Raw genomic sequence first — 9,805 nt, forward strand, 5'->3', positions numbered from 1 at the left:
TATGAAATAGGACCTATGTGAAAATGTTTGAAAATGCTATAGGCTAAATTGAAGTGGCCAAATAAATAGGAGTGCAAAATAGGAGGATTTGCATGACAAACCTCCCATTTTACATGAAGTGGCTAGCCATCATGTTGTTGTAGACAATATGAGTACTTGATATCCATAATTTATGGTACAAATTGATACAAATTGATAATGGGTTAGGTAAATGTTCCATGATAATGGATTAGGTAAATATTCCATGATAATGGGTTAGGTAAATGTTTCATGATAATGGTTTAGGTAAATGTTTCATGATAAGAATTTCATGTCTTTTGTATTAAAAATTAAATGGATGAAATATGAAGTTTTATTAAAAGAAAAGGGTGAAAAGAACAAAGTTTTGTCCATCTTTGTTCATCATAGTTGAAAGTTAGAGAAGAGAAAGAGAGGAGAAAACTCTTGAGTATTTGGTCATTAGGAGGAGGAAAATTGAAGGTAAGTTCTTGGTACCTTGCTTCTATTTTGAGGTTCATGAGTTCTTCTTGATTCTACCTTAACTCTTGAAGTATATTTTGATTTTCAGTTGTGTTGTGAGCATTTGGTCATGAATTAAAATGAAGGAAATGGTTGTTGTTTCATGTTCTTTTGATGAAAAATGGAAGATATGTGAAGTTGAGCCAAACAAATGAGCATGCATGTGCCTTAGATGTTAAAGGAAAAATCAGCTAACATGTTGTGCTTTAAAATGATGAAATGGAGATTATACTTAAGTAAAATCATAGATATGTGATGATTGATTGGTGATATACATGTTTAAATAACATGCATGCAAGTTAGGTGTGAAAGAGTGATTTGGTAATAAATCTGCTTGGGACAGCAGCAGTAACGTGACTTTGGAAAATCACCATAAATTGTGGGAGATGAATTAGAAGCTGAATAAATTATGTAATTAAAGCTTATTGAGTCTAGTTTCTAATGAAATAAACAAGAACATATTTTGAATTCTGTACAATGAGAAATTTGATTCGTAATGAAGAGTGGTCAGATTAGTCAAACAGTGAAACATGCGAAGCTTTGAGAAAAATCTGGTATTGATTGGCCAAACCAAAAATTCTGAAAATTTTATGGATATAAGATATATGAGTCTATTTTCAGGAAAATTAACGGAACTTGATTTGGAGTTTCGTAGCTCCAGTTATAAATGATTTAGTGACTGTTGCTCAGGAAGACAGCTTGCAGTGAAATTATGATTATGTGGTAAACATTGACAAAAATTTGTTAATGAGTTGCTTATTGATTTCTTATAAGCTTACTATGATCTGTAGGTGTGGTTGGCCGAATATTGTAAGGGGTTAATATGTAGTTTGTAATTGAATAGTTAGATTAACGTGTTAGTAATCCAATTGTAGGCGGTTCGTGTGTGGATCTCATCAGCATATCGTCGCAAACAGGTGTGTAACTAACACCCTCTTTCTTAGTCTAGATCGGCAAAAGCCGAAAAGCCGAAATGCCGAAAACCGGTATTTTGTAGATTTGTGAGTGTGCGAATGCTCGTGAGGTAAATCGATTAATGTTTTTGGTAAGCTGCAATGTTTGGACTGCAAAGTGCATGATTTCTGTGCCCTCGATATTTTTGGGCTTAATGGGCCAAAATTGGAATGATGGGCCAATGGGCCCAATTCGATAAGAACCCTCGGTACGTGATTCTGTTAGTACGTGAAAAGTAGGAATATGCATGAAAAACCCTAAAAGCAGCTAAATTACTATAATACCCCTATGTATAGAAAATTACTGTTATACCCCTAGGTGCAAAATTACCGAAATACCCCTAGGGTTAAATTGACCTAAATGCATGTTTGACTGTTGTTATTTACTGCATGCCATGTTGTTATTATCGATGCATGGGATTGGGATATTGACGGAGGAAGTAATTGAAAGTGGCTTGTCCACGTCTTGGAGGCTTTGCCTCAATTTATTGATAATCGAGCGAAAGGTCAGAATCGTGGAGTGTTATTTGGGTGGGTTGAACTATTCCCCACATGGAGTGTATGGCTGGTGCTGGTGGAGTGTAGTGGTTGGTGGGTTGAGTAGTCTCCCAAATGGGCTTGCATATGTTATTGATGTTGCATGTATTTTGAAATGGGCCTATGGGCCATATCATTATCTGAATAAGGGCTAAGGCCCGGTTTATTATGTCTGAAAAGGGCTTTGGCCCAAGACCACTATTACCCAAATGGGCTTGCATATGTTATTGATGTTGCATGTATTTTGAAATGGGCCTATGGGCTATCTTTGTTATCTGAATAAGGGCTAAGGCTCGGTTTATTGTAATTTGAAAAGGGCTCGGCCTAGTACCACTTATTACTGAATGGGCTTAGGCCCAATAGGCTTGAGTGACTTGGGCTTTGAATGGGTTTTCCTTACACACCGAGTTTCCCCAAACTCACCCTTTTATTTTCATCCACGCAGAAATCCCCAACCATAGTGGGCTTGGAGCGTGAGGGAATTCGGAGTGGCCACCCGCTCAAAGTTTGATTTTCTTCGGTGAACTAGACATCTTTTAATTACGTTTGAGGTTTTGGGCTTTTAAATGTAATAAAGCCGCTTATTTATTTTGATGGTTTTATTATGTATTACTAAGATAGGTAATACTTATTTTAACTGTTGAAATTAGATAGCTTTAGGTAGCGTTTTCAAAAACAACAGTTGATTTCAAAATAACACGACAACAAGCAAAGCTTCCGCAATGAAAGTATTTTCCAAAATTAATCACTTTTCCTAAAATGACTTAATCGAATCGGTTTCCTAGAAATATCCATGACGTTAAGGTGTGGCAATGGCGGTATGCATGTCTAGGATTGGATCCGAAGGAGGTTGGTACTTAGCAATCCGATGGACTCACCACCTCTTTTCCGGTTTCCTACCGTGCATGACTTCCATTCACTTTAACCCTTAATGAATTAATCTTTTGAACATCAAGTACGATTTTCTAGACTTAGAATGGAATTTTTTTACGTTTTGATGTGGCATCTGGATCCGGCCATAACTTCTGGGCCAGGTTTGGGGTGCTACAGATTCCAAAAAGCAAAAAGAGAAGAACACAGGAACCATAAACCAAGAAGAAACAGAACAAAAAATAACGTGCCCAGTAAAATAAAATTAAAAATAAAATTAATAATAATTAATAATAATAACCCTAAAGACAAATAAATAAATAATTATTTTAACTGAAATAAAAAATCACTAAAATGTTTTCTAAAATGCCCACACAGGGACTCGAACTCAAAACCTTGAGACAAACCAACACACTCACAACCATTAGACCAGCAGGCCCATTCTGCCACTAAACTGCACAACTTAACTTATGTGCGCAACCTTTCCACTATCCCTACACTCAAAACCTAGAACTTCTAGGCCCAAAATTCGGGGCGTTACAACAGATGTCATAAACACATTCTCATTATGATACACAATTAAATTTGAGCCTTAATTGAGCTTACGAAAGCTCTTTTGTTGACCCAAGCACGAAATAGGACCAAATTGTAAAGTTTCAAAATCTTAGGGCCAACATTGCGATGAGGAAGATTGTTCGTCGGGACGTGGACTCTAGTTTTGGTAAAATTAGGGCCATTTGGTACCTATTTCATGTCAACCTTACGAACTCTAGGTTTGGTGCATAATTGCATAACCTTACTTTCATAAAATCATACCAAAACACATACCAAACATTTCATAACATCATCTCAATTCAACCAATCTAAGATAACTTTAATTGAACATCTAAACATGTCACTTTAGCTTGTTTATTTCAACCTAATCATTCATGCATTTAGGCATCCTCTTTATTATATCATTTCATACTTAAACATACCATTTTAATGTCATTCACAATGTCACAACAAGTTACCCAAACATACATATACATATACATATACATATACATATACATATACATATACATATACATATACATATACATATAAATATACATATACATATACATATAAATATACATATACATATACATATACATATACATATACATATACATATACATATACATATACATATACATATACATATACATATACATATACATATACATATACATATACATATACATATACATATACATATACATATACATATGGGAATTAACCTTCTTGAAAATCAAACTTTAGATAAATTTCAAATCATATCAACTTTTAAGTTAACAAAAGCATAACACCAATATACATGCCACAAAATCGGGCTTTATAACGATTAAAAAAATACCAAATAAAAAATAGAATAGTGTGAGCTTCTCAAAGATCCAATAGACATATTCCGCAAGTCGGCAATCTATAAGGAAAAAGAGGCAACAGAGTAAGCATATTGAATGCTTAGTAAGTCCTTATGAAAATCACATAATTTACCTTAGCATTATAACAATTTAGATACTCAAATACATTGACATTCTATATGAAATCCTTTGTCATCCTTATGTTATCATATGCATATCAATAATACAACTCATATATTAGTTCTCTAGCATATGAAGAACTTATAATACCAAATCACATATACATGTAAAGCAATTCAATACAACATCATACATCATCTAATTCATATTCAATTTGAACTCTTATATAGTTAGATTCATATTCAATCATTTCCAAAATTCCATTTCCATTATGTTACCATTTTTTCACCCAATAGAACCTTAGTAAACCGAAGTCGAATACATGGGACTATAGTTCTGACACAAGTTGATAATGATCAGGGTTGTTGACACAAGCTGACATTTATTAATCGAGAATCTGCAAAAAGTATTGGGTCTCAAACAACCATGTAAATCCCTGATTGTTTTAATACTTGGCCTTAATGACATGCCATACGTATTCTAATTTTTTACTGAGTTCACATGGGCATTACTATTGTAATTGTATCATTTCAATCCCCGTAACAACATATACATATCATTAAATCATATAATCATTTCATTTCCATTTGATATATTGTACCTATTTATAATCTCCATATATTTCATACTTTACGATCTAGTCCATTCGATGCCAAAAATCAACCAATTCACATTTATATAACTAATGAACTAATCAAATACAATTAAATCAAAACATGAACAAAACAGTAAGTTCAAGTTCCATATGAACTTACTTGGTAAAACAATAAGCAATGGAATCTTTAAGGACTATTCAACAATTTTTCATTTTCCCTAATTATCTTCGGTTTGGTTTAATTCTCAATCTATACAATAATTCAATTCAATTTATCAATTGCAAACATCTTATATCATCCTATTATAGACATGTATCAGTTCAATTTTATTATTTGAATGCCGCTAAATTTTTACATTTTATTCAATTTAGTACTTAAAACTGAAATTGCCATAACTTTCAAATTTGAGCTTCGATTTTGAAACTGATCTTAATTAAATCCTTATAGAACCCTCAACCATAAATAATTATAGGAATTTTTCATCAATTTCAAAATTTTTACACTTTAGTCCTAATGTTAAAAAATTAGCAATTAATCTTTACAAACTAGTCATTTTTCACTTCTAAGCTTAAATTATAACAATTTAGCATCAATTTCTTCAAGCATTCATCAATGTAAACTTTTAAAAACTTTAACAATTTTGCAAATTGGCACATGGGCTAGCTAAATTAAGCTTCCACGACCTCAAAAACATAAAAATTACAAGAAAATGACTAAATTGAACATATCAATCGTAGAATGAAAGTTCAAAACCCTTCAGAGCTTTTTCTTCAATAGTAGTTTTGGTGGAGAAAGATGAAGATGAAGAAATGATTTTATTTTATTTTATTTTATCTTTGATACTTTTTTTAATATTTAATTAATCCTAAATAGTTTCATTAACCATAATTAAGCTAACCTTAATATAAATTAGCAAAGTCAGTGGATTTTCACTAGCATACACCATCGTTTGGAAAAATATTAATGGCCCAATTGCTTATTTGGTCTTTCGTTTACTTAAAAATTAATAGCGATAAACTTTTACAAATTTTACAATTTAGTTCTTGTGCTACAATTTACTATCAATGTGAAAAAGTTAAGGGACCAAATTTTAATTAACCTTTATATTAACCTCGTAAATATTAAATAACAATATTTACCGACTCGAACATTGGAACTGGGGTTCCGAAACCACTATTTTTGATACCACTGAAAAACGAGTTGTTACAGCTTTAATACATACTTATACTTAAACTTAGCAATATGCGCATTTATTCACCTTATAAGATTGAATATGAGGGCTTTTGATAAGGATAGAAACAAGCTAGTGATTCTTGTGCCAACCTTAAACAATTGTAGACATCCTATTACCTTAACATATTCCATGTTTGCAATCTATGTTCGAACATTCCCATTGATAAATGGTTTATAAAATTGTATGGACTTCTTCTTATATTTTGGATTTAGACCTTAAATATCAAAATCACAAAGTCGTTGAAGCTAAATATGAGGTTTATGAGCCTATGTTTCCAGAGTTAAAGTATTAATTTAAGTGGAAAAAAAGGCGAAACACACTAATGGTGACATCGAGGTAGATGCTTGATAAACCATAAAAGTAACATATTTTAATCCCATGCTTGGCATGTTTTTGGATGATTTGTTATTTAATTTAGTGAATCTGATGCTCCTAATCCTTTAATTTCATGTTTCTATACTTAGGTGAGCATAGGGGAACAAGAGGAGTGGAAAACGGGCCAAAAACGGACAAAACAGGCTGATTTAAGGATCCACACGGTCAAGACCATTCCCACATGCATTGAGCACACGCCCATGTAAGCCACATAGGCAGGCCATAGACCCATGTGGCAGCCTGTGTCGATATTGCTCCCTGTTTCACAAACACGGGGAAAAAGCCAATTTTTAGGGTTTTTGAGCATTCTAAAGTCTATAAATACACACTAGAAGAGGACCAAATGGGATATACAGAGCTGAACGAAGAAAAGACTCGAAGAACGCCAACAGATTTAACTCAGAAGAAGGTGATAAGCCATAAAAGTAACATGTTTTTAATCCCATTCTTGATTACGTTTTAGGATGGTTTATTATATGAATTAGTGAACTTGATGCTCCTAATCTTTTAAATTCATGTTTCTATGTTTAGGTGAGCATAGGTGAGCGAAAGGAGCCAAAAACGAGCCAAAATAGGGTAAAAAGAGCTGTTTCTAGGATCCATATGGCCTGGGCATTTCCACAAAGGCTGCCCATACGCTCATGTGAGCCACACATGATGGCCACATGCCCATGTGCCAATCCGTGTCGATTTCGCACACTGCTTCCTTATTACGCGGAAAAACTCAATTTTTAAGGTTTCTAAGCATTCTAAATTCTATAAATACACACTAGAAGAGGACCTAAAAGGGACACACAGAGTAGAATGCTGAAATTACTCGAAGAACGCCGATGGACTCAACTCAGAAGCAGCATCTCCTTCAAGACTAAATATCTCTATTCAATTTCTTTAGAATTTTTTGGATTTCTTTGTGTTTTGTTGTTTTCCTATTTTTGAGATTTTTTCCTTTCCAAGTATGAACTGAATTCCCTAAATACCTAGGGAAGATGAAACCTATAATAGATCTTATTATTTGATTTTTTTGAATTACATGATAAATATTTGTTCTTGATCTCAATTATGTTTACTTACCTTCATGTTTAATGTTTTCAGGATATTAATTCATGATTGATGTGCTTATTCAATGGAGCAAAAGTCCTTGTTTAAGAGTAGATCTGTTATAATTGAGTAGAGTTGCATGCAATCCTAGAAATAGGACGACATAAATCTACCAGATTAGAGTCAAATCTAATAGGGGAATCCAGAGATTGAGTTAATGCGACGATAGGGGTTTTAATTAGAAATAGATTTTTAATTAATCAACCTGGAATCAGTTATTTTTACTCTCGAAAGAGATATTGATATAATTTAGGGATTTCTACGGATCAAGTTAAATGAATAAATCGTTTAATTCAGATTTAGAATAATGAGTGAAGTCTAGGTGGATTCTTTCTTGGGTATTGTCTCTCTCATATGTTTCCTTCTATTATTTTCCCAATTTGCTCTCTGTTGCTTAGTATAGATTAAAAACAATCCTTCAATTTATAGGCTAGATACTAAAAAGATAGTAATTAGTAGTACTTTTAGTCATCGTGGATACGATACTCCTGACTCACTATAGTTATACTACCATTTGATAGGTACGCTTGCCTTTGTCGTATTTTAGTTAGTTCGTGACGTCATCAAGTTTTTGGTGCCGTTGCTTGGGACTAAAATATTAGGAACACTTAATTTTTATTACTTTAGCCATTTTTTTTTATTTTTATTGCATTTTATTTTTGTTTTTACTTTAATTTACTAACTTTTCTTTTATTTGCTTCTGGCAGGTTCCTTTAGTTTATGACTAGAAGAAACCCGTTAAGGCCTCTAGTATTCAACAGTGAGATCAAAAGTACAGCTCGCAGAAATTATAGAGAAGCGAGGCAGAGTTGACAGAGTACAATAGAAGAGCAAGAGGACGTTGTTATTAATACTGAGGAGATGGAAGTAAATCATAATAATCAGCTACCTCCTGTGGTTGCTGTAAATCCTGTAAATCTGAATCCTGCTGCTCGTACTATGTACGATTATGCCAAACCCAATTTAACTGGGGCTGAATCAAGTATTGTTAGACCTACTGTTGCTACAAATAATTTTGAATTGAAACCTAACACTATTCAAATGATTCAACAGTTTGTTCAGTTTGATAGTTTCCAGGATGAAGATACAGATACTCATTTGGCTAATTTCTTAGAATTCTGTGACACTTTTAAAATTAATGGCATTTCTGACGATGTCATTAACCTTCGGTTGTTTCCCTTTTTGTTGAGGAATAAGGCTAAACAGTGGTTGAACTCCCTACCACGAGGTTCTATCACTATATGGGAATCAATGACTGAAAAATTCTTGTTGAAGTACATTCCACTGATTAAGACAGCCAAGCTGAGGAATGGTATCTCTTCCTTCATGCAAATAGATCTAGAGACTCTATATGATGCATGAGAGAGGTATAAGGATTTATTGAGAAGGTGCCCTCACCATAGGTTACCTCTATGGATACAGGTTCAAACTTTCTTCAACGGTTTAAACCCCTCAACTAGGCAATTGATCGATGCATCCGTCGATGGGACTCTAAATAATAAAACACCTGAGGAGGCTTATGAGTTTATAGAGGAGATGTCACTAAATAATTATCAGTGACAAGTTATGAGGACAAAGCCAATAAAAGTAGTCGGTGTTTTTAATGTTGAAACGGTCACTATGTTGTCAAATCAGGTAGAATTTTTGAATAAAAAGATAGATGGTTTATATGGTTCTATGCAGAAACATCCGGTGATGCAATATGATGTAAATGGAGGAGGGAACCATCCAGAAAATCGATCCTACAACCTAAGCACCGAAGATGAACAAGTTAACTATATGGGTAATAATTCTAGACCTCAGAATAATCCCTATAGTAGCACTTATAATATAGGTTAGAAGAACCATCCCAACTTCTCTTGGGGTGGTTAAGGAAATCAAAGACCACAACCCCCTCCAGGCTTTCAACTACCTTACCAGTAGGAGAAGAAGCCGAACCTTGAGGAGATGTTAACGAAGTTTATTTCGGTGTCAGAAACTCATTTCCAAAATATTGAAACAGCACTCAAAAATCAACAAGCGTCGATTTAAGGGCTTGAGAATCAAATCAGTCAAGTTGCAAATATGATTTTAGAACGACCACAAGATAGTTTGCCAAGAAACACTGAAACTAAC

The 9,805-nt window shown here is 33.6% G+C and overlaps 1 long non-coding RNA gene and 1 other non-coding gene across 2 annotated transcripts; one reads left to right on the top strand and one right to left on the bottom strand.

Annotated features, from left to right (window-relative positions):
* The first annotated feature begins 387 nt into the window (after positions 1-387).
* Positions 388-1,799, top strand: LOC128280527 (uncharacterized). The gene is made up of 2 exons (XR_008270621.1): positions 388-480; positions 1,395-1,799. It is a non-coding gene; the product is annotated as an uncharacterized LOC128280527 (long non-coding RNA).
* Positions 1,800-8,989: 7,190 nt separating this feature from the next.
* On the bottom strand, positions 8,990-9,096 carry LOC128280994 (small nucleolar RNA R71). The gene has a single exon (XR_008271211.1). It is a non-coding gene; the product is annotated as a small nucleolar RNA R71 (small nucleolar RNA).
* Between the last annotated feature and the right edge of the window lie 709 nt (positions 9,097-9,805).

Source organism: Gossypium arboreum, chromosome 9 (genome assembly GCF_025698485.1).
Source record: "Gossypium arboreum isolate Shixiya-1 chromosome 9, ASM2569848v2, whole genome shotgun sequence".
Classification (NCBI taxonomy): domain Eukaryota; kingdom Viridiplantae; phylum Streptophyta; class Magnoliopsida; order Malvales; family Malvaceae; genus Gossypium; species Gossypium arboreum.